This window comes from Rattus rattus, chromosome 11, assembly GCF_011064425.1.
Source record: "Rattus rattus isolate New Zealand chromosome 11, Rrattus_CSIRO_v1, whole genome shotgun sequence".
Taxonomy (NCBI): Eukaryota; Metazoa; Chordata; class Mammalia; order Rodentia; family Muridae; genus Rattus; species Rattus rattus.
In genome coordinates, this window is record NC_046164.1 from 5,650,289 (window position 1) to 5,671,908 (window position 21,620).

At 46.4% G+C, this 21,620-nt stretch overlaps 1 pseudogene; it reads right to left on the reverse strand.

The window, feature by feature from the left end:
- Nucleotides 1-16,862: 16,862 nt before the first annotated feature.
- Nucleotides 16,863-17,402, reverse strand: LOC116912900 (annotated as a pseudogene).
- Nucleotides 17,403-21,620: the final 4,218 nt, after the last annotated feature.

Here is a 21,620-nt window from a genome sequence, read left to right on the forward strand (position 1 = left end):
AAAATATGGGGACCACACTCCAATCCCCAGGATCCATTATAGCGCTATCCCATCCATATACCTCTGTCCCATATACCTCTAATCCCAATGTTGTTGAGGTAAGATAGGATCCCTGGGGCCAGCCCATCTAACTGAATTAGTAAATTCTAGGTTGAGAGCCACTGCCTCAAAAAACCTGATGGTGAGTGATGGAGGCAGAAAGTTCACATATGACCACTGGCTTCCACCTGCATCTGTACATGCGTAGTCCGCAGGTTGCATTCCTGATGCAGAAGGGCCAGATTCAAGTCCTAGCTGATCTCTGACTGGGCAGCCCTGGGGAAATCATTCTCGATGGCTCAGTTCCCTTATTTTGGAAGGAATCCCAGCAGAGGCAGAAGCAGGTAGATCTCCTTGAGTTTGAAGCTAGCCTGATAAAGAAGCATGGTGAGTTCTAAGACAGCCAGAGTTCCATAATGAGACCAGGTCTAAGAATGAACAAGTGAATTAATTAATTAATTAATTAGTGAGTGAATGAGTGAATGAATGAAGGAATGGATGAATGAATGAATGAGTGAATGAACGAATGGATGAATGTGGGTCCTGGGGACTGGAGAGATGGCTCAACAGTTAAGAGCACTTGCTGATCTTGCAGCACCCACACCGCAGCTCATTAACACTGCTGTGTTACACATTCAGGGGATGCCATGCCCTCTTTTGACCTTCACAGGCTCCTGCATGTACATGGTACACGTCCATATGTACAAGTGCAGACATATAAAATGTAAAATAAATAATATTCTAGGAGTTATAGTCTGTTGGTTTTAGGTTGAATTTCTAATAAATAACCAGTTTACTCATCTATAGAATCCAAAATGTGGAGGAGTTGATCTCTAGGATTTGGTTTGTCTCAGCCCCTTCTGAATCACTTTCCTGTGTTTTTTTTTTTCAATTGCATCCCTCCATGGTCAAAGGAGGTGCACTTTGATACAGTAGTGAACAATGTATCACTCACATCCATAAAACTGAGCTGGACTCCGTGACGGTAAAAGCATCCGTTTGAGGGTGTGTGAGGGTCTGTTTGTAGGCAGATTCACTTCAGTGATGTGTTCTGATCTACACAGCAGCAGCAGAGTGAACCTCAATTAAAACCTGAATGAAGAAATCGAGAATCAAAATGTACACAGGAAGCAATTAAATGACATCTGGCCCAGAAGAAGTTTTTTGAGTGCCACTTGGTTACACAGTAGCAGAAGTTAGTTCTCGCTGCGGAAACTTTAAGAAAGGTTGGGAAAGTAACAAATGTTCTAAATACTATGCTGTACCTTACTTTAGCACAACTCTAATTAATACTCCCGAGAACTCTGCAGGCACAGGTTCTCCCTCTCATCTCATAGAAAAACAACAGGGCAGGAGAAAGGGCTCAGGGATTAGTAAATAAGTTAGATTTGAATTTGACAGGCTCTGCACAACCTATACACAACCTATACACACTCCACTCCGCAGTCAGAGAGTAGCATCCCTCTACCTTGAGTAAGTGTGAGTTATCATAACTCTATTTAAGATGTACGCAGCATGAGGAAGAAACAATAAACAGCCAAACAAAATTACCTCAGTGTGGAGAGCACTGTGTGTCTCAGCTAAGTGACAGCCATGAGGAAGGAGTGATGGCTTTCCAGAGAGGGAGACAAGTCTTTCAGGGGCACATGTGCTGCAGTACAAGGAAAGGTTTTAAAAGGAGTCAGCTTTATAAAAAGATTTATTGATTAGTACTGAGGTATGTGTCTGTCTGTGTGTGTACCATGTGGTGTGTGTGTGTGCGTATGCGCGCGTGAGTGTGTCCAATTTACATGTATGACTATGTGCATGAAACATTTGAGATCTGCAATGTTCTCATTGGTATGAAGCATCTGGGGAGGGGATGCCTCTCAAATAAAAATGATCGCTGCTGTTTTCTCTACTTCTCAAAGCGTCCCTGGCCACCTCGCACCACTTCTCGTTTTATGAAATTAAAATCTGACTTCAATGCATATTCTGTGGGCTTTCTGGGTTGGAGAGGTGAACAGACCAAACTGGAATCAACCGAGCCAGGAATCTTAAGCAAGCGTGGAGACCGTTCACTCCTACTCCCTGAGGAATTTATGGCCAGCAAGTTGTTCTCTAATGAGCACTGAGTGAGAGCATGACATCTTCTCTTAATTAGTTTGACAGATATTCATTTAAATTTGAAAAGATTCCCAGGCTTGGATAGAAAAGGAAGGGCCTGAATTCCTTTTGCATCTTAATTCTGTTTTTGTTGTGGTGGCCCCGGGGGATGTCGCTATCTGGAGACAAATAGACAAATACAGCTTATGTCTTCATTCTGGGACTTCCACACCTTCTGTTTGTGATGCCTACAAATCACCATGTTTTTGAGTTTGCCACTGTAAAGTTCAACACAAGACTCTAGGTTCTGTGAGAATACATTTGGGCCTGGTTTCTGGGACTGGCGGGCTGAGGTGGGGGGTTGGGGAGTTGGGGGTTGAAGGTAGGGGTGGGAGAGTGGGGGGGGTGGGGTGGTTTTTTTTTTCATTCTTAAAAGTTTCGAGTAGCAAGTCTTATATCAGAATAATCACAACTTGGTCATCAGCGGGATGAAGTTCATACTCTAGTTGATAAATTCGCAGTTTTTAAAAGCATCCAGGTCATGGGGTGAGCACGGCCCTCCTTTGAGCAGGAGGCCATGCTCAGGTCTAGCTCCATCTGACCAAGAACAACCTTTATCTCGGTTGTTAAAGTGTAGCCACAGCGGCCATGAGTTGCTCACCTTAGAATACTTGATTATCTAGATGGGCAAGCTGTTCACGGCTGGCAGTGCCCAGGTGTGGACCGCACCCCCATTCCTGGCCTGGGCAGGCACCTCGAGCTCTGGCTACACAACCCGGGACATGCCTTTTCTTGTGTACACAAAGAGAAGCCCCAGATGGGCCAGCTGTGGGCCTGGCCACATAGAGCTGTTATCAGGGAATTGTCCAAACATAGTCAACCTTGGGAGAAAGGCACAGCACCTGCTTAATCTATTAAAGATAAACATTTAGCTCTTACATTGACCCGTCCTCCCCAGCTTGTCAGACTCCCCCACACCATCATTCTCCTTGTTGCCTTAGAGCAATTACTCATTGTCAACCCCTTGTCTTTTCCTGGGTTTCGACCCAGGGCCCGCTGCGTGCAATGCATGTTCTACTGTGGGTTCGACTTAATGAAGCCGGAGTATAGCATCCCAGGGAAGGGCTCCAGCGTTTTAGTTTTGATTAAAAGGTAGAGAAGCAAAGGTTGAAGACACTACCATGTCTCTCTGTCCACTCGACGGATCGGTATAGTCTTATTTCACATTGGGCAGAAAGTGTGTAGAGTAACCTTGTCTTAGGTCAGGGGCTTGCCTAGCAGGCACAGGCCCCTAGGCTCAACACAGCATGGAGACAGGGCGGGAGGGAGAAGGGAGGGAGGAGGGAGGGAGAGGGAGGGAGGGAGGGAGGAGGTTGGGAAAAAGGAAGAGTCGTCATAACTCTGGGTCATGGACCTGTAGCTTCACATGTAAACCTGTTAGAAATCCAGACTCTCAGACCCTCAAACGAAAAGCTTCAAAGCATAAAAGAAAATATTTATAAGTCATCTATCTAATAAGGGGTTCACAATCATAGCCCATGAAGAAGTTCTAGAACTCAACAGAAACAAAACAACTTCATTTAAAAAAAATGGTTAAAGTAGCCAGGTGTGGTGGTGAGTGCCTAAAATCCCAAGCACCGGGGAGGCAGAGACTAGTGGATCTCTCTAAGTTTGAGGACAGCCTCATCTATACAGAGAGTTTTAGGTCAGCTAGAGTTACATAGTAATACCTTGTCTCAAATGAAAAAAAAATTGTCTAAAACATAGTCAAAGAATAGGAATGGGAGATTCTCCAGAGAAGACGACACACAGAAAATGAAAGCATGAGAAGATGTCCACTCCTCAGAGATCGAGACTCACGGAAACCACAGGTGCCACCACAGGGCCGTTAGGATGGTGACACCCAGGACAAACAATAAACGATGTTTTAATTTTTCAAGATGAAAATTACAGGTTTTGGCAAGGAGGGCTGAAACTAGATCCCTTGACCTTTGCTGGTAGGAATGTGAGCTTGTAGGACGCCATGACAAAGGACAGCCTTTCCTCAAAACATTTAAAAAAAACTCCCTCACAATCACAGCGTTACCGTGTGCATTTCTAGGACAGATCGAACAAACTGAACGTAGATGTTCAAGGAAATATTTGTACATGCACGTTCACAGGCGAATTAATCGCAATAGACAAAAGATAAAAGGCGACCCAAGTGTCCATCAGTGGATGAATGGATAAACATTCAGTCCATCTACACAGGGTGCTACTACCATTCAGCCTTAAGGAAAGAAACTCTGACCCATCTGCCTTTAGGAGTCTCTCCTTACATTGGTCAGTTCCTTTCCTGCAGCTTTTATTTCAAGAGCCCGCACCCACACTCTTGGGTACTTCAGTTCAAACTCCTCTCTCTCTCCTCATCCTGGCATCTGCCTACGTTAAAAATAGCATCACTAAAAATCCCCAAAATGAATAAATTCTGACACATACTATAATGAGTAAACTTTAAGGACATTGCTGTCATCAGTAGTATTTCATTCAGATAACCCAACCACATACACATAGACGCATGGACCTCAAAAAGCGTATGATTCCATTTACATACGTACCCAGAGTTGTCACATTCCCACAGACAGGAAGAATGACAATCGGTCCAGAAACGGAGGTACTTCACAAATATCAATTTTAAATACTTACAGATTTTTAGAAATTTGATATGCATTTTGACTTACGCAAGTAAGTGCACTACATATGTATCTGGTACCCACGGAGGTCAGAGAGGGTGTTAGACTCCCTGGAACTGAAGTTATGGGTGGTTGTAAGGCACAGTGAGGATGCTGGGAACGGAATCCAGTCTTCTGCAAGAGCAACAAATGCCCTTAGCTGTTGAGCTATTTCTTCATCCCTACATCCCACACACACATCACACACACACACACACACACACACACACACACACACACCACACACACACACACACACACCACACCACACACACACACACACACACACACACACACACACACACACACACACACACACACACACACACAAACACACACACACACACACATACACACACACACACACACACACATACACACACACACACACACACACACACACACACACACACACACATACACACACACACATACATACCACACACACACACACACACACACACATCACACACACATCACACACACATACACACCACACACATACCACATACACATACACACCATACACACATCACACACACACATACCACACACACACACACACACACACACACACACACACACACACACCCCACCCAGCATGGGGCTATGGTTCAGTTGGTGGAGTGCCTGCCTAGACTACATGAATCAAAAAGTGTTCAACTCCCAGAACTACATTTTCTGGTGTGCTAGTAATGTTTGTCATCTCAGGACTAAGAAGTAGGAAGACTAGTTAATGATCATCCTTGAACCTGGCAAGTTTGAGTACATCCAAGGTTATAGGAGACCCTGCTAAGTAAATATCTTGTGTCTTCTATCACAGTCTAAGTAGGAACTAAGCATCGGACTCACAACCTGAGGTTTTAGGTATTACTTTAGGGTCCGATGTTTCTCAAGTCTGACAAACGTTGCCATCCATTGGAACAGCTGACTCAGTAATGGTGGTCACCATCACACAGTCGTCCTTAAACAGAAAAGCAGTGTTCAGCATAGTTCCAAGCATGCCTCCCACTTTTGAAAATGCACAGGTGGTATTTAGGGTCCCTCCCTGAGTGCAGTGCAGCTTGGAGTTAACAGGAGCCTTCCTCTCTGCTCACAGGGCAGCTTAGGAAAGTTCCACTTTGTCCTTTCTCTGGACTTCACGGAAGTGCACAGCCAGTTTTTAAATCTCACTCATTGCAAACCACCGGATCGTTCTTCTAGGTTCTTAGTTCCCTACACAGTCCCTCTAGGATATCCCCAGAATCCGTCTTTGACTGAGTCTTTAGGATCCCACTCTTCTTTTTTTTTTTTAATATAAGTAACAAGACAAATAACCTTGTGTGTTTACTTTCAAAAGGACTTGAGTCAATGCCGGTCTTTTGTGCCCATCTAACGACCCAGCACTTAAGTATAAAGGAAATTCTAGAATTATTGAGTCATTCTAGATCCTGCCTGGACGTCACAGGAGAGCTGCAGGAACTACTGTTTCAGTCGCTCTCCTGAGGGGAAGCCTGGCCTTCAGGGAGCTCTGCAAACTTGTTCTAGGCAGCCCCTGCCACCTGGCAACCAGATTGCCATATTTTGATTTAGCTTCTGGTGACCAAAAAGGTGACCAGCTTTGAAATAATCCACCAGGAAAGAAAGGAGAGAGCGCCCTGATTGTTTTCCTTTAGAAAGGGCAACAGAGATACCATCTCAAGCACTCGACCGAGTGTCATCTGTCCAGCCAAAGCCAGCAGGCCAGGTCAGCCATTCCCTACTGTAAAACCAGAACCGCAGGCAAACACCGTGTGGTGCTGGTACAGTCAGGAAAAGCAGACATGCGTGCAAGGAAAGTGCAGAAACGTAAGCTCTTCCGCCCTTGCTGAGGGATGACCAGCCACATTATGAGGTCGAAGGCAGTATTCTGTGGAGAAGTTTTATTTGTTTAGCAAAGCCGCAGGTGTACAGTTTTGGTGATTTTAGATTTCCAAAAAGGGTGGCGATAGACCTCTGATCGTGGTGTTTAGTCATCTCTAGCGTGGTTTTGTTTTCTCACTTGAAGGCAAAGATATTGGAACCACAAAACCAACAACAAAACCCAAACAACTAAACACGCCCGTAAATCCAGAAAGCAAACAAAACTGGACTAGAGAGTGGATAGCATTTTATGGCGCTGGGGATTAAACTTCTCTTTCCAACACTTGTCCCCTTGTTTTCCCCTTTCCTTTTATGTGTTCCTGGTCACATGTGTCAGTGTCCTAGTGATTCTCGGTTTGTGCTGATTCTTCCCAGTGAGATGCGGCCCAGGAATGCTGGGGACCTCCCTTGTTTCGCTTTACCTGGGGCTCACTTTGTTGTGCTTCTTACTGGCCTCTCTGCAGATGGGCTCCGGGGTTGCTCCTCCCCAAAGGCAATCTCCCCAACATCTCCTCTGTGATGCCCAGAGGTCCAGAGTCAAAGCTGGGTTGGGGAGTCTCTCTGTTCAGGCCTCACTAAGAAACAGGGAGTGCGATTGTGGGGGCCTCGATTCCGGCCGCTGGTGAGGTAGGCTGCTCACTCCACCCAAGTTCACAGCCTTTGTCCAAGGGCAAACTGTTACGAGGCCTAAGAACACAACCTGTTTGTTCTCTGCGTGGGTGAGAATTGAGGAGGAGACTGTCTTGAAGGATTGGAGATGATTTTTCCCCCCTCTGTTTAAAAGGAGGAAGAAAGAGCTGGCAAAATGACTCAGTGGTTAAGAACACTGACTGTTCTTCCAGAGGTCCTGAGTTCAATTCCCAGCAACCACATGGTGGCTCACAACCATCTGTAACGGAATCCGATGCCCTCTTCTATGTGTCTGAAGACTGACAGTGCACTCACATATATAAAATAAATAGATAAATATTTTTTTAAAACAAAGGAAGAAGTAGTAAAACACACATAACAAATTGACCTCCAAGTCTTTATTATTATTATTGTTGTTGTTGTTGTTGTTGTTATTATTATTATTGAAGATGTATTTATTTTTATTGTTATGTGTGTGTGTTTTGTGTGTTTGTGCATGTGCAATGCCCAAAAAGGCCAGAAGAGGGCATCAGATCCTCTGGAACTGGGGTTAGAGGCTGATGTCAGCCAGCATGAGGATGCTGGGAATTGAACCTGGGTCCTTTTCAAAAGCAGTAAGTGCTCTTAACCATTGAGCTATCTGTCCCACCTCCACCTGCAAGTCTTAATGATGAGTGTTAACATAGTTACTTCTTGCCTCTGTTTTCACATTCCAGTTAACTGTGTACAGGTATTCCTACTGTCCCTCTGTCCCTCTGTCTCTCCCGACCTCTCCTTCCTCTTTTTCCTCCTCCTCTGACTTCTCCTTCCTCTTTTTCCTCTTTCTCCTTCTCTCTCTCTCCCTCTCTCTCTTCCCTCTCTCTCTTCCTCTCTCCTTCCTCCATGTCTCCATGTCTCCCTCTCCCTCTCCCTTCCCCTCTCCCTCTCCCCTCTTTCTCTTCCTGCCCCCTCTCTGCCTCTCCCTCCTCCCTCTCCCTCCCTCTCTCCCTCTCCCTCTCTCCCTCTCCCCCTCTCCCTCTCCCTCTCTCCCCCTCTCTCTCTCTCTCTCTCCTCCCTCTCTCTCCTCTCTCCCTCTCCCCCTCCCCTCCCCTCTCCCTCTCCCTCTCCCTCCTCTCTCTCCCCCTCTCCCTCCCCCCCCCTCTCCTCCTCTTCCTCTCCCTCTCCCCCTCCCCTCCCTCCCCTCTCCCTCCCCTTCTCTCCCCCCCTCCCTCTTTCTCTTCCTGCCCCTCTCTCTCCCTCCCTCTCCCCTCCCTCCCCTCCCCTCTCCCCTCCCTTTCCCCCCCTCTCCCCTCCCCTCTCCCTCTCTTTGGTTGCTCTCTAGTGATATAAGCTTCATGGTGCCCTTAGGTTCCCACTGCCTGAGGACTCGGGGTGTTCTTTACTGTTATTTCGGGTACCAGCATGTCATGACCTCTACATAGAGTACAGCCAGCCTCTCTCTATCTTGGCCTCTTGGCAGACCACACCTTCTGCTGGTTCTTCTGGAGATTGTGAGGGACCCTGGGGATTACCGCCTTCTCCTCCCAGTGTGTAGCCTAATGTAGAATTAATGCATTTTCCTTCTTGGAATACACTAGGAACAATTCATTCATTTCCCCTTAGGACAGACTCAGAAGGTTCTCTATGATCCAGACAGCACCCTCTCTAGCCTCCGCCCTTAGCCTAGACTCATCTCTCCTGGACTCTCTGAGGGAATTCTGAGTTTTTGTTACTCTGACTACAGCTGCTGGCCCTCAGGCAGGGCTAGTCCACCCTCTATTGGTACAAAGCCAATAGACTCAAGTAGGGCCCACAATACAGGAGCCTTAGAACCTGGCCATGACCTCAGAACACAGGAGGCTGCGTGGCTCCTGTGACCTTAACGTCCTTGAAATTGCTAATGAACTCTAGGAATTAATTCCCTGAGATGCTAAGTTGTTCCTAAGGGGAGTTTAGTCTTGGTCTTAAAAGTGTTTCATTCTGGCTGGGCTCTCATTTAGTTTATAGCAGTTACCAGTATTTAAGCTTCTGTGTTGAGAGATAATGTATAATGTAATGTGTTAGTCAGGGTTCCATCGCTATGGCGAACGTGGGAGATGATCAACTTCGATGAGCAAACACTTTATTTTGGGTTGCAGCTTTTGAGACTCTAACCTTTGGCTGTTTGGCCTCACTGCTATGAGTCCGTGAGCATACAGTTAAGCAAACTGTTCACTTTAGACCTCGTCTACCAAAAAAGCCGGAGGAGAGGACCAGGTCACTCTCTCCCCTATTAAAGGATACATCAACCCCTTAGAGCTCTGTAGCTAGCTATAAGCTTTTGGGGGAGGGGCCTAACACCCAAATTGACAAATAAGAACATTCCAGGTGAGCCTTAGTTACCTGTTACAAGTACCCTAAAAAACCAATCAGTGTAGAGACTAACCCTTGTGATGACAATCACCCTAGCACCCTGGCCTTCTGGAGCATATGTAGAACAAAGCAAGCAAGAAAGACAAACAGAACCCTCAGAAGAGAGAAGACCAAATAGAGTTGGGAGGAGTGCCAACAGGAGTTGGAGGAGTGGCCAACATATTCCACCCAATCTCCTCCATTCCCTCTCATCCCTGTGGGCCATATGAGATGAGAGGCTTTTCTGTGACGAGCTCAGGCATGTGTTTGACCAGCCTCTCCCTCCTCACCCGAGTGACTAGAATGGCCAGAAGATTGAAATTCGGAATCCTCTGTGCTCTGCTGTAATAAACCCTCAGCCTACTCATTGCCAAGGAGGCAACTGGTTCTGTGCTGAACCCAGCATGCAGTCCACAGAAAGCATTTCCCACAAGCTGTCCGTGTTGTGGCGGAGCTCACAGGAACCAAAAGGAGCCCTGTGCTAACGTCTGATTAAGAGGTTTGGTTTCTTTTTTCATCAGCACCAAGCATCCTTTCCTCGGGTAAACACCCTTTGGATGTTGTACATCCCCACCCTGGGAACTTTAACATTGAAATGACAGTCACATCTCATTTGCGGTCTGAATTAATTTTTGTCAGGTTATGCAATAATATTGCTTATAACACATAGAATGGGTAACACACCAGAGTGGGTTGACATAAGAGATGACGAAAAATCGGGTAGGATTTTGATGGAAGTCATCCTTTAAAACAGTCTTAATTATGTAGCTCTGGCTGGCTGTGAACTTGTTATGAAGACCAGGTTGGCCTCGAACTCATAGAGATCTGCCTCCTGAGCGCTGGGATAAAGGCATGAGCCACCACCACATTGCCCACCACACCCCTATTTCTAGATGCTATTACTATGTTCCCCGGGCTAGTCTTGGTGCTGGGCTCGAGACCCTTGCTACCTATTGTAAGTTACGCCTTCCACCAAAGGCACAGTTGAAGCCTTTGAGGCCTTAGCTGTCAAGTCTCACTGTGCCGTTAATTTCAAATTATGACTGACTTGTCCTCCTCCTGGGGATCAACAGGAAAGATGCCTGACAGGAGGACTGGGAACGGTCAGTTCTGATGTGAAGCAAATGATCTATGGCCGACCTTCTGGCAGAACGGAGCTTCAGAACTCTCTCCCCATTTGTCATGGTGTTTACAGGTCCTGCTTGAAGCTGGGAGTAAATCATTCCGCTGCCTAGCTGCTGCTTCACAACAAAGACTTCTGGAAGTGATTGAGTGGGAACCCTTCACTAGAGTCTCCGTGAAGAAGCCAGCAGGAGTTGCCATGGTGCATGTCCTACTGACCTAGGCATCGTGTTGATGGCGGGTCCAGGGGAAAGGGGGTGTCTGTCCTTGGGACAGTGACCACACTGGTTGAATGGAACCGCTGTATATAGCACGGAAGTGATTCACATTTGTATTCTGTGGGATTTGGACTTTCGATGAGGTGACATGATCAAAGAGTACTCCGTTTTAGATAAGAGTATAAAACATTGAGTGGGAGTTTGAGGTTATTTAAGCCCAGGAGTTCTTATCATAATATTTGATATTGGCGGTGGCCGTTTACAGCTAATCCCTCCCGTGGGGTATTGCTTATCAATACTTCTTTCATAGTCTCAGCATAATTAACAACTAGAAATCTAAAATTTATTATTCTGTTAGTTTCCTGTGATGAGTGTTTTGCCTGCAGGTGTATCTGTGCACTGCGTGCGTGCTCGCTCGGGGTCCACAGCGGTCAGGAGAGGTCCTCGGATCACCTAAACTTTAGCTACAGACGAGTGGGTGCTGAGAGTCAACCTTGGATCCTCTTGAACAGAAGCAAGTGTTTGTGATCACTGAGCTATTTCTCCAGCCCCAGCATTAGCAACGCTAACATTGAAATGATACTTAATGTCTTATCTGTTTTCTGAGTTAATTTTTGTCAGGTTATTATATAGTATTGTATAATATTGCTTATAACAACTTCTCTTCCTCCTCTCCTCTCCTTCCTCCTCCCTCCCCCATTCCTCCTCCTTTCCTCCTCCTTCCCCCATTCCTCCTCCTCCCCCCTCCCCCCCATTCCTCCTCCTCCTCCCCATTCCTCCTCCTCCCCCATTCCTCCCTCCCCCATTCCCCCCTCCCCCTATTCCTCTCCCCCCATTCCTCCTCCCCCCACATTCCCCCCCCCATTCCTCCTCCTTCCCCACATTACTCCTCCTCCCCCAAATTGAGTCCCAGGCCATTCCTCCTCCTCCCCCCATTCCCCCATTTCTCCCCCCTATCATCATCCTTTTGAGTCAGCCAAGTATCACATTTAGTTCATCTTTCAGCTTCGTTAGTGACACCTTTCTTAAACAAGAGTCATTTTTAAAGAATTGTCCCTTGTTTCTACAGACACTAAGAACACTTCTTACTTTAACTTTCTGACCTACACTGTTTTGTATCACTTGTTTTTGCCATAAAAGGGATCAGACTTAAAGCTTTGCCAGTGGCAAGCAGGCTCTTTACCACCCAGCTACGGACCCCTCATCTCTGTGACTTTTATAGTTGAAACTGCTCTCACCAACTTACCCAGATTTCTAGCCTTCACTTTGCAAACCTCCTCCCTCAGCCTCCTGACCTGGATTCCAGATGTGCACCTCCACGACCACTGCTCTCTGTACTATGTTTGAAAAATCATTTACTTTGTTGAATTTTCTAACCCTGAGTACGATGCTACCTGTCCATGCCTGGTGCTTGGGCCCCAGACATGAGGTCTCTGTCAACCCATCTAGTTTTCAAGGTTACACACGTCCCACAAAGAGGTTCAGTGAAGCCATTGACCAAACTTCCTGACATCATGGTGAAAGTTGTAAACAAACATTTGCTTATTCCTAAAATCTTCGAAGTTACCAAATAACCCCATGATCGTTTATTTTCAAGGAAGTATAAAAACAGGAGTTTGGTATAAATACCGGACTTTGGTGGAAAGAACAGAATTCACACTGTTGAAGAATGCATGAGAGGGATAGAGTGTATTGGGCTGGAGAAATGGCTCAGAGGTCTGACTGCTCTTCCAGAGGTCTGAGTTCAAGTCCCAGCAACTACATGGTGGCTCACAACCATCTGTAATGAGACCTGATGCCCTCTTCTGGTGTGTCTGAAGACAACTACTTATATACATAAAATAAATAAATCTTGTTTTAAAAAAAGAGAGACTATCACAAAAAACAAGTGATGTGATCGTTTTGGGAAACAGACAGGAAACTTGAATAAGGGCAGGATGGAGAAGGCAGGATAGATGCAGTGGGCTTTAGAGTGCAAAAGGAAGTAGGGGTGTGGCTCCGAGACTGACTGTACTTAACATGTAAAGGCCCCGGATCAATCCCCAGCACCCCAACAACCAACAAACCAAAGCAAAACAACCACAAACCTAGTAAAAGGTGCCACCTATGAATGCCCATGAAGCGTGTTCCGTGTGTGTGTAACCTGGCCATCTTGTTTGGCAATGTGATGATGTGGGGAGAGGGCTTTGCTGGTGGAGGCATCCATCAGGCAGATGGGACCTAGAGCTGAGCTGAGAAACGTTTCCTCTCCTACGGTTTCTTTGTGCATTTGTCGTCTTCCGTCGTAGCAGTGCAGAATGAGCTCATCTGTTAGGATAATGGCTCACCAGACTGGGCTTCATGTGCTCACTCCCACATCTCCCTGGAGCCAAATCTTTTACTTGAATGTCAACAAAATGGCAGCTCTCAGCAAGGGAACATTCTTGATACCCTGAGACGGGGAACGGAGCCAGGCACTTGTCCGTTTGTTTTCAGATGGACTGCTTCTTATGTTGTAAATATTTAACCATCCACCATAGAATTCTTACCAGAGTTTCTGTTTGGTTTTCTTGTTAATTCCATTTCTCATAGGCAGATAAAAAAGGTTCTCACTTTCCGGAAACCTTTTTGAAAGCAGAAATGTATTATCCTTGAGAGAATTTGATTTGGAGGAGAATGTGGTGTGTGTGTGTGTGTGTGTGTGTGTGTGTGTGTGTGTGTGTGTGTGTGTGCGCGCACGCGTGCGTGAGAGAGAGACAGAGACAGAGACAGAGAGACAGGAGAGACAGAGACACAGAGAGACCTGGAAGGCATGTTTTTCCATTGATTGGGTAAAGTGAACCCACCCATATGAACATCGTATGTGAAGGTAAAACAGAAAATCATATTTGTGAAGAAATAATACTCACGGTTACCATGAATATCTTTATTGTTCCCTTTCTGTCTTTGCCTCAATTGCTGGTGGTGATGGCTAAACGCCCCCCATCACCTGCTCAATTTCAGGCATTCTACTCTAAGAACCTACATGAAGTTTATGGTTTTTGAGAGTCCAGAGAAAGGCCATTAGCTACTAAAGCTACTGGGGAAGGTGAGGGTGATCTTATCTCCTTAAGCAAAACAACTCCGGCAGCTTCCTGCCCCCCCACCCCCCACCCCCCAGTCTGCTGGGTTTCTGAAAGTCCGTCTCTCCCATGGTGCTTGCTCCGTGAAAGAAACTCCAAGAATGCACTAGGCATAAGACTGACTTTAACTCCCTCTGTTTGCTGTCTTAGTGATGTATTTGTTTATTTTAGGGCAAAGGGCCCATATAGCACCTAGTTTGTGCTTTGGGTTTGATTTATGATGCTTATGTTTGAAATAGCTGTTTTCTTTGAGGGGGGATATATTAATTTCTTCTTGCTTCTCCTCTACTCCACCCCACCCCCAATGATTTCAAATTATATCAAGTCCTTGAATAGCAAAGCGAGAAACCCCTTGAAGATTTCTCGTGTCTACCAAGCATTCAGTGCACCTACCTACCACCTTTAAGAATGTCCTTGGATCACAAGCGACCTCTAAGGTCAAAGAGTGCAGGGTCTAACTGGAAACGTTTCCTTACAGAGCCAGCCTGTCTGCCAGGGCCTGGCACGGTTCATAAAATTGCTTCCTGGCTTCTTGGCCAACCCCAGAAAATCCAGGGGGCACTCTGACTTTAGCTTAGGATCCTGAATGGACCAGACAGTCAGAACAGCTACCTGACCCAAGACCTGGCTCCTTGAGGAGCTAGAATATTTTATGGTTTGTTTTTACCCAATTTCACAAACTTGTTGCCTCTAAGAAGGTGATATTTTAGAAGTTATTATTCAGCAGGAAATGCCCAAAGCATCCCTTAAATGGTAAACGTGATTAGGGGCCTTTCCCCCTTCATGATGGCTGTGTTGAGACAACCCCCTTCTGCCTTTCCAGTTTAGCCCAGGATCTCTACACGGAAGTGCTTTCAGGGTGAGCCACAACCATGCAGTTAAAAGGGCACTCTCGAGATCCGAAAGGAGGCATCCAGCGAGCTCTGACTGAGGCGTCTACATCTTTTTTTCTAAAGCAATGTATGAAGAAAGGTTAGGTACAGTTCCTAGGAACACTTGTGCCCATCCTACATTTAGCTAATTTCAATTTTTCTCCATATTTTTTTTTCAAAAAAATAATCTTTGTAGTGGAGAGAAATTCATATTTTAAGAGTTTCCTCCTCACGCCCTCCATTTTCTGGCTAAGATCAACTGTAAAATAGTTAGCCAGGATGTAAGACACATGAATAAAATGACCATAAAACCTTCACATTCCCCTCTATCTCTCATTAAAATGCCAGGGTGAGGAATGGCAGCTGTGGGTACACCCTGCCTGTGGCCAGGCGTTCCCCCCCCCTGCACTTATGGCCTCTCCTCGGGGCCACTCGCTGTGATCAGTGCCTTGTGCTTGCCGATGGAGGTTTTCTTGTGGAATAGGGGCCTGCCCTTGGTCTTGTGGCTTTGACACTGGAGCACTGTTGTCTGCAAAGACAGTATATTATAGCTCCCGGGTGCTCGAGCCGCTTCAGTCCTTCATTCCTGAAAGGTTTCTCTGTTTCCTGGGAGACGAAGCATGTGCAGCACTTGGTCCGGCCTCCGTGATTTCAGAAGGCCCTCAGGCCCGTTTTGTTGTTCAGGTTTCTAAGGGTGGGTGAGGGGCATGAGAATCACCAGCAGGGGCAGTTACCACTCAGTGTCAGAACTGGTGCCACAGAACCCTCTTCTGTCACAATTTTTCCTGAGGTGCTTTTAAAAATCTGGCTTCACGCACCACACAGGATTCCCGAGGAACGTGAATAATCTGTCGCTATCTGAGCTTCTGTAAAGGGTCTGTGCGTGAATCTCAGGGCTGCCTCAGATCCCTTTGGATTTAATATCACAGGGCACTGGAAAGATTGCTCAAATTAGAGCCAGATGAGACTGAGCACATTTACAAAACCAATTGTATTACACACATTTATTTGTGTGTGAGGGGTGGCAGTCAGGAGCACATGCACATGTGCACATGTATGGGACAGGGGACACCTTGCTGGATTCAGTTCTCTCTTTCCATCATGTGGGTCCTGGGATTCAAACTTGGGTTTTCAGTCTTGGTGGCAAGTCCTTCCTCGCTGAGCCATCTTGCCAGCCCTGCCAGGTACTTTCGATGTGACCGGTAATAAATTCTTACAGTTTCCTGAATTAAAAGCATATTATTTCTAATTTGTGCTCTTAGGAGCCTACTATTATTTTTTTTAATTAGCTGCCGCGTGATGCTATTAATTAGTAGAAATGTAAAGGTTTCAGCTGGAAACTCAGGCAGCTTCGGATTGTGTCAGGAGACCAGAACGGTTGTAGGGCGGACTGCTTGCTAGTCTAGACAGCTCCTGTAGCGAAGAGGTAACCATCCACAGTTTGTCTCCCTGAGAAGCTAACACAGTATCAAGATCGCAGTCACAGTGGCACTGTGGGTCTGGTTCCACTGTCAGCTCTATCAGGTCAGTCCTCATAGGAAACATTAAATGTGGCGCAAAATTACCTGGCAAGAAACTTCCGATGATTCAATGTTTCATTTGGGAAAAAAAGATAATTGTTTTTTAACCTAAAGCCAAATAGCTTGCTACTTTATTTTATACAGTAAAATAAATGAATTCAAAAATGAAACAGAAGGGAACCTGCTTGTGTGTGGAGGAGAATGTGGGGGTTGGGATATAAGATAAATCCATTTTAACACTGTCATGCAATCTGTCTCTCTCTCTTTCCCTCCCCCCTTCTCTGCTTCCTCTTTCTCTCTCTTTTTAATCAGATAGTCTTTTATTTAAATATTTTCTTGTTGCTACTTAACTAGCTGGGCACTCCACCACACTGCTGTTGATGTCATCTATGATGTCATGAGGGTGGCGGCCATCCACATTGCAGCCCACAGACTGTGCATTACCCAGGATCTCCTTGATAGTTCCAGAAAGTTCTCTGGCCAAAGACCAGTGTCTCATCTGCCGGGCAATGTTGACAATCTCATCAAAAGTGATGTTTCCACTCTGTTTAATGTTTTTCTGCTTCTTCCTGTCTCTTGGTGGCTCCTTGAGGGCTTTGATGATCAGGGCAGAGGCAGAGGGCACCACCTCAATCTGGGCCTGTCTGTTCTGGATGGTCAGTTTCACTGTCATCCTGAAACTTCAAGTCACTGGTAGCCTTGGCAATGTCATCAACTTTTTTGGGAGCAGACCCAGAGGACCGATCTTAGGGGCCAAGGCGGTTGTGGCACCGACTTCGCCTCCAGTGCACCTCAAGTACACAACTTTGATCTCATTGGGGTCGAACTTGGGCGGCATGGTGGAGGTGGGTGGTGTCAGATGAACCCGGATTCGGGACGACTGAAGAAAGTTGCATGGTTGCCTCCTCCGAGATGAAAGCCGAAAAGCCTCTGCTTCCTCTCTTACGTTGCTCAAAGGTTTTATCGGTCTGCATTTCATGATGTAGCTGAGACTTAGGGCCAGGGTGAGAGGTTTGCCCTTCAAGCTCCTACCCAATGACGAGGTCCTTCTGTCAAAGCCAGGCAGTTCTTGGGGATACGAGGGTTTCTCCTCATGTGTTTCCAAGTTCTTTTTTTTTTTTTCGGAGCTGGGGACCGAACCCAGGGCCTTGCGCTTGCTAGGCAAGCACTCTACTGCTGAGCTAAATCCCCAACCTCTCCTCATGTGTTTATGTAACTGAAATGTAATACACGCCATTCTCCTCATGGCTGGGGACATTCTCATGACATCAAGTCCTGTTCCTGGACGTATTCTAAACTTGTCCCTCTTCCCCTTCCTACTGTAACTTGTGAACGAAGGTTATGTCCATATTTATTTTTAGACAGGGTCTCTGGTGTTCTAGGTTGGCCTTGAACTTCTGATCCTCCTGCTGCTCTACCTACCAAGTGCTGGGATGCCACCACACCTGGTTTTATGTTGTTCTAGTGACTTAATTGGGGGCGGGGCTTAACTATGCCAGGCAAGCACAGCCTCAGATGAGCCAGATCCAGCCATGTCTCTGTTTTGAAGCCTTTAGAACCTAGCATGGCCTGCCGTACAACAGAAAGTTGTTGTTGTTGCTGCTGCTGTTGTTGTTGTTGTTGTTTAGTACTACTGACTTGTAGCAATGATTCTCTAAAGCGGTCGTTCTCACTTGCGGGTCAAGACCCCAATAGAGGTTGCATCTCAGATGCACTGCATATCAGATATTTACATTATAATTCATAACAGTAGCAAAATCACAGAGATGGCCCTGCACTCATGATAACCCTCTGCTTAGCCTCCCAAGGGTTGGGATTACAGGTGCGTGCCACCATGTCCAGCTAGAAGTCAATTTTTGCCAAAGACTCCCTTGAGTTTGCTTATGATTCAGCTTGCTTCACATGCAAAGAGACTTCTTTTTTTTAATTAATTAATTTACTTAGTGTATATGAGTACACTGTAGCTGTCTTAGACACACATCAGATCTTATTACAGATGGTTGGGAGCCACCATGTGGTTGCTGGGATTTGAACTCGGGACCTCTGGAAGAGCAGTCAGTGCTCTTAACCACTGAGCCATCTCTCCAGCCCCAGGAGTTACTTCTTTAGAGGCTGACTTAGCTCTAACGTCCTAAGACACTGAGCATTCAGCTCGATAGACATTCTCATAGATACCACTCGGCAGAGATTCTGTATAGAGTTCCATTCTCTGTTTGCACTCTGTACTCGGGGAGGAAAGGAGACAAGGTTTCCAGAAGAACGCTGCAGACTCAGTAGAGTCAACTGTTCCGATTTCCCCCTGACTCCAGCACTTTCACAGCTATTGGTGAATTAGTTGGATTAGCAGTTGCTGTTCCAATGGGCCATTATGTGTAATTTGCAAATTGCAGTTACACTTACAGGTAATTAATCCCTTAACAGATCCGTAGAGCAGCCACTGCCTGGTAGCCATGAGGAATGGAGTGGTGAAGAAGATAAGGAAGGTGTTTGTTTTCTTAGCCTTCCAGTGGAGGCCCAGACTTATAAGCAGATAAACAAATGAAGAAGACAACTTCAGATCGACCTAAGAAAAAGAGAGGTTGGGCAAGATGCCTTAATGGTAGGGTAGAGGAAGAGAATGACTGGGTTGAAGCTTTAATAAGGAAAGGAGCCAGTCACATGACTGCAAAGGTCAAGAGAGGGGGCTGCCGTCTGGGAGTAGTCTTAGAGTGCTAAAGGAGATGAAGGGAGGCCAAGAGAGCCAAAGCTTTGGGACGGGGAAATATGGGGCCCTATCATGCAGGGACTCCTGAGCGTAACATGTGGCCCTTGAAGGGGTTAAGCGAAAGAATGATAGTGATATTACCAAATCTGTCTCAGGGAAACAACAGTGGGGTCTCTCTTTTGGGACATAGACTGTATGTAGGAAGCTGGGAGTGGAGGCGGGGAGGGAAAACGGTTAGGAAGCCATCGCACTGACTCAGCAAGGTGATGTTTGCTTGCCTTGGGACAGCGCAGTGGAGATGGCTGGAGGGATGAGATTCGGGCTGATAAGATGGAAAGATGAGCAGATGGGAGGATTCAAGGATTAAGGGAAAGAAGAATGGGGACCCTGGGCCTTATCTGGACATTCTGGATGATAGTGGAACCAGGAAATAGAGGAGAAACTGGGATAGGACAGCTTGGGGGTGGGGTGGGGGGGAGGCAAACAGAGAGAGACAGAGAAAGAGAGAGAGAGACAGAGACAGAGAGAGAGACAGAGAGAGAAAGAGACAGAGAGACAGAGACAGAGAGAGACAGAGACAGAGAGAGACAGAGACAGAGACAGAGGCAGAGAGAGAAGTACTTAAGTACCATCTGTTTGCTATACCAATCCAATGATTGTGTAGGTGGTTGCCTTTGAGGGTATAGAACAAGAGATAGAGCTGAGATGAAACTGAGAGTCACACACATGTAAGGAGTATTTACAGTCCTCAGACTGGAGATGATACTCATCTGAGGAGAGAGGAGAAGCAGGGAAGAGAGAAAAACAAGAAGATCAAGCCCTCGGCTCTACAGCCTGGAGCACCGAGTTGGGAGAGGAAGGATTGATTCTCAGGAGGGCTGCAGCATCTTGGAAGTCAAGCCAAGACCATTTCAAGAAGGCCTGGTCGTTTGTGATGGTGCTGCCGGGGAGGGCTGAGGAAAAACACAAATCTTCGACCTTGGCAAGTTGGCTGTGACTGAGAAGGGCGGGGTGTGGAGAACGGGAGAGAGCTGCCAACCAGGAGGCAAGTGTGGGCAATATGCAGGCCTGTGTATCCCTCGTCTCTTCGGTTAAGTGTTTGGCAATGGGGCAGGCCTACAGAGGCATTGCTAGAAAGACTTAGTCACTGGCTCTTAAGTGGCTGCTTCTGTGCGATCCACGTTGGTTCTGTCGCTTAGATTCCTTGCAGTCACCTTGAAGCTTGCCACACCCTGCATTCTTTCACACCAGTTCCCTGGGTTTTTTCCCTGCAGCTCTACCTGCAGTAACTCACCTTCTAGAGTTCTTGGGATTCACCTGTTCCTCATTTCCTTTGGTGGTGGGGTGGGGGTTGTGCAGTCTGTTCCTGATCTTCCTGAAAAGGTCATCACTGCCTCTAAATTCCAGGTGATCTGCCTGGAACTAAAATTTTGTGACGCCTCTTGTGCCGAAGTTAGGGGTGGAGTCTCTATATTTAGCAAAATTATTAATCTTCCTCTCGTACCCAAACGTCACACGCTGAGCTTAACTTTAAAATTTTTATTCATTTTATTTATTTTGTGCATGCGACAGGTGTTTGAGTGCATGCATACACGCCAGCGTGTACGCGTTGAGTACATTCTCTGGTCAGGATTTTGGACTCTTGCACAAGCGCCTCTACCCATAAGCCATTTCTCTCACTGACCCTCACATACCAAGTGTAAATGACAGTGTTGGCATCAGAGCCCAGGCAGCCCGTAAGCTCCGGGCTCTGGTATCAGCCAGTTTGTTTTTTAACCACAGGCAAGTGGAAAGGGGGATCCTGAAAGGAAAAGCAAGCGACACTCGATCAAGTCAGCATTGGCTCAGAACATCATAAAATTATAGCACGTTGAGTTGCAATTTAAAAAGAAAACAAACCGTGTATGCCGACAGAACCTGCCTTGGCCGAATGCTAGCCCCGTAGGTTATTCAGCCTTCTCTCACCTCCTTCCCACCTGCTAATGAACTGCCCCAACAAAATCGAAACGAAGATGTATACACATTTTATATGCACTTGCTCTCTAGAAAGTTCTTTGGTATGTGCCTAAGGTCAGCCATGAAAGCCAGCGATTCATTGGGTGACTAAGTCTGCCTCTCCGTCCAGGTGGGGCCCAAGTGAGAATTGAAGAACTAGGGACGGAAGCCAGTCACAGGGAAGCTTGTCATCAGAGTGAGAAAGGCTCGGTCACTGGGGCTTGGGACGTGCCGTAGATTGGCATTGTTTTTGTTGTCCTAATCTGAAAATGACAACATAGCTCCCTGCCGAGGACATGCGGCGTTTTATGGTAAGTGATGCATCTTTAATTGGTACATAGGGGCATGCCTGTGGACTTAGTCCTCAGTGTG